The sequence below is a fragment of the Gossypium arboreum genome, chromosome 2, assembly GCF_025698485.1.
Source record: "Gossypium arboreum isolate Shixiya-1 chromosome 2, ASM2569848v2, whole genome shotgun sequence".
In the NCBI taxonomy this organism is placed as follows: Eukaryota; Viridiplantae; Streptophyta; class Magnoliopsida; order Malvales; family Malvaceae; genus Gossypium; species Gossypium arboreum.
The window spans coordinates 63,086,737-63,090,815 of NC_069071.1; the positions used below are offsets into that span (position 1 = coordinate 63,086,737).

The 4,079-nt window shown below is 41.0% G+C and overlaps 1 non-coding gene across 1 annotated transcript; it reads right to left on the minus strand.

Moving 5' to 3' along the window:
- Window positions 1–325: 325 nt before the first annotated feature.
- Window positions 326–432, minus strand: LOC128290060 (small nucleolar RNA R71). The gene has a single exon (XR_008279701.1). It is a non-coding gene; the product is annotated as a small nucleolar RNA R71 (small nucleolar RNA).
- Window positions 433–4,079: the final 3,647 nt, after the last annotated feature.

Consider the following 4,079-nt stretch of genomic DNA (forward strand, 5'->3'; position numbering starts at 1 on the left):
TGAATCTAGCATAGTTAGACCTGCTGTAGCTGTAAATACTTTTGAACTAAAACCTAACACTATTCAGATGATACAACAATTTATTCAGTTTGATGGTTTGCAGGACAAAGATCCCAACGTTCACTTAGCAAACTTTCTGGAATTTTGCGATACATTTAAAATCAATGGCGTTTCTGATGATGTCATTCGTCTTCGGTTATTCCCTTTTTCATTGAGGAACAAAGCTAAACAGTGGTTGAACTCGTTACCACGAGGGTCAATTACTACTTGGGAACAAATGACCGAAAAATTTTTACTAAAATATTTTCCACCGACTAAAACGGCTAAATTACGTAATGATATCTCTTCTTTTGTGCAGATGGATTTAGAAACACTCTACGATGCATGGGACAGATACAAAGACCTTTTGAGAAGGTGCCCTCACCATGGGTTACCGCTTTGGCTCCAAGTACAAACATTTCACAATGGTCTGAATCCTTTGACTCAGCAAATGGTTGACACAGCAGCGGGCGAAACCATCAATAATAAAACACCGAAAGATGCCAATGAGTTTATAGAGGAGATTTCACTGAATAACTATCAGTGGTAAGTCATGAGGACAAAGCCAATGAAAACAATCGGTGTTTATAACATCGATTCGGTCACCATGCTCTCTAATCAGGTAGAACTCTTAAATAAAAAGATTGATGGTTTTCTTAATTCTTCATAGATTCACCCAATAATGTAGTGCGAAGCAAGTAGCGGTGGAACAAGCCATTCGGAATATCAATCTTATGCCCATAACATGGATAACAAGCAACTAAACTACATGGGTAATAATCCTCGACCTCAAAACAATACATTTAGTAACACTTACAATGCAGGTTGGAGGAACCACCCCAATTTCTCATGGAGTGGTCAAGAAAATCAAAGACCACAACCACCTCCAGGCTACCAACAACCACCCTACCAACAGGAAAAGAAGCCGAACCTTGAAGAGATGCTCTCAAAGTTTATTTTGGTGTCAAAAACGCATTTCCAGAACACCGAGACAGCACTTAAAAATAAACAAGCGTCTATCCAAGGGCTCGAAACTCAGATAGGCCAGCTTTCCAAACTAATTTCTGAATGACCACGAGGAAGCTTGCCAAGTAATACTGAACCTAACCCAAGGGAATAGCTCAACGCAATTAATATTCAAGATGACAAAGAAGTCGTTGAGCCTGAACCAAAACCGAGGCACGAAACTATGGTAAGTAAAGGTCAATGTAAGGTAGATTATAATAAAAACAAACCAGTGACTATTGAATTTAAACCTTGTGTGCCATACCCCAACGCGATAAGGAAAGACAGCTCATATGAACAATTTGGTAAATTTCTTAAACTCTTAAAAAAATTACACATTAACTTACCATTTATTGAAGCTCTATCACAGATGCCAAATGCAATGAAATTTTTAAAGGAGCTCTTAGCAAATAAGTGAAAGTTGGACGAGGCATCGCATGTGGAGCTGAATGCAGTTTGCTCGGCCATTCTCCAAAATAAACTACCCAACAAACTAAAAGATCCAGGGAGCTTTACTATTCCTTGCTTAATTGGTAGTTTAGATATTAATTATGCATTGGCTGATCTAGGGGCTAGTATCAACGTCATGCCTTACAAAATGTTTAAGCAACTAGGTCTCGGGAAACCCAAACAGACTAGGATGAGCGTTCAATTAGCAGATAAAACTATAAGATTCCCTAGGGGTATTATTAAAGATGTGCTAGTTAAAATCGATAAATTTATAATTCCCGTTGACTTTATTGTTCTAGACATAGAAGAGGATAGCAATACTCCCTTAATCCTAGGAAGGTCCTTTTTAGCAACTGCTAAAACTATCATTGATGTTGGCACAGGTGAACTCACACTCCAGGTGGGAGACGAAACAATCACCCTTCAAGCTTGCAATTCTTGCCACACATCAGGGATTGAAGGTAATTATTTAAACCATCCTACTAAAACTAACAATATGGTGCAACTTACTTTGCAGAAAATGAGTCTGAAGGAAGCACACGAGTCATTCTCAAGCAATAGTAGAGGACCTGTTCATGAAGATCGAAGACTACAAATCGAAGAACTCGATGAATGGTGAACACACAAACCAAGAACACCCAACAAACCGAAACTATGCCAAAACGAGCCCGATACCTCTCTAAATCAACTTAAGGTTGGTGATAAGGTCTTATTAGATGCTGCGGATCTCCACATCGTCACTACCACATCAAATGAGGAAATCCCTCTTACGGTACTCAGTATTTTTCCATTCGGTACGGTGGAGGTGAGTCATCAAAAGTTTGGCACTTTTAAGGTAAACAACACCCGATTAAAACCCTATTTTGATGAGATTGATAGCAAGAATGAGGAGAATAAACTCCTCAAACCACCATGATTATTCAACGGAGAGGTAAGTCAAGCTTAGACTATAAATAAGCACTTCTCGGGAGGTAACCCGAGCACTAACAACAGTAATTTCTTTCAAATTTAGTATTTAACTTCTAACTTACTAATAGAAATCTTGAATACAGGTGTTTCTGTAGAGACATGGCCAAGCACACGGGCGTGCGTAAGGCCGTCTGAAAACATGGCAAAATATTTCCCCAACACGGGCTACGATTAAATGCCACGGCCTTGCGAAATGGCCGTGGTCGAGCCTACCAAAACAACACGGGCGTACGACACGCCCGTGTGGAAGAACAGTGGGAGAACCTATTAAAACAGCACAAGCGTTCGACATGCCCGTGTGAAACGCCCGTGGTCGAACCTGTTAAATTAACATGGGCGTGGGAGAAGAAAACGAAGCTAGACAAGGCCGTACGACACGGCCATGTGAACCCACACGCCCGATGAACACGGGCATGTACTAAAAGTTAGACGCACCCAAATTTGAAATTCGTGAATCACACGGGCTGAAATTAGGGGACACGGGCGTGTGCCCTGGCTATGTGCCCCAAAATCTATAAATACCCTACACTATTCACTTTCTTCTCCATTCAAAAACCCTAACCCTAGCCGCTGCTACTCCACACGTCCTCCCTGCCACGCCTGTGCGCAGCCTCCAACTTCGTTTTTAACGCTCAATCTCTCTCCCTTAGCATTTGTTTACTCCCTTCACTTCTATTTTACTCATTACTAATGTTTATTATTAGCATAATCTTCATTGCTTTTGAACTATTTTTTATTTTGCTCATTATTTTATCCTTTAGTTTGCATTCTTAGGTTAGTTATTATACAATGCATGTTAAAATCAAGTGATTAGGGAAACTTCATACCCATGACTTTGCCATGCTCATCCTCATGACATTTCTATGCCAATGTCTCTCATGTAATTTGCAATTTTCAATTATTTATCATACATTTCATGTTGTTAGGAAAGCTTCATTCTTTTTTCTTACACATGCATTACTACATACAATGATAACGTCATGAAATTATTATATTAGTTATGTTCGGCTATGGCTGAGAGTCTGCTTTTTAGTTAAAAACTGTAATCCTTTTACTTCGACCACTCATCAAAATGACTTGATGATTCTAATCGCAGGTATCATGTCATCCTCACGTGGTAAAAAGGCCGCCGTACCTGCCTCGAAGAAGAGGAAGGGAGCGTCATCTTCCTCGAGTCTAACCGCGGAAATTCGTCACCCTCTTCTGCAGTTCCCCCGAGGGCCCCAAGAAGAACTGTTCCAAATACTTTAGGCCCGACCCTTAATTGTGGGCTGCTGCATCGACTGGGCTGCCATAGAACAAGTTCAGATGGCTGATGCTATTCGGGCTCTCCTAACCACCGACTCTTGGGAGCTGTTCTTCGAGATTATCGAGCCAACATAGCTCGAGCTCACGATGGAACTATGCTCAATGTTCCATCTTCAGACCGTAATGACAAGGTACGATGATCCCAGCACAGTTCAATTTCACCTAGGCGGATTAATCTGCCAGCTCAACGTCCCAGAGTTTGGTGCTGCACTAGGCTTATATACGAAGGAGTTCAGGGATGAGAATGAACTACATGCTTTCAGTCGCCACATACATTTGTCTCCCTCAAAGTGCTGGCACACTTTGGC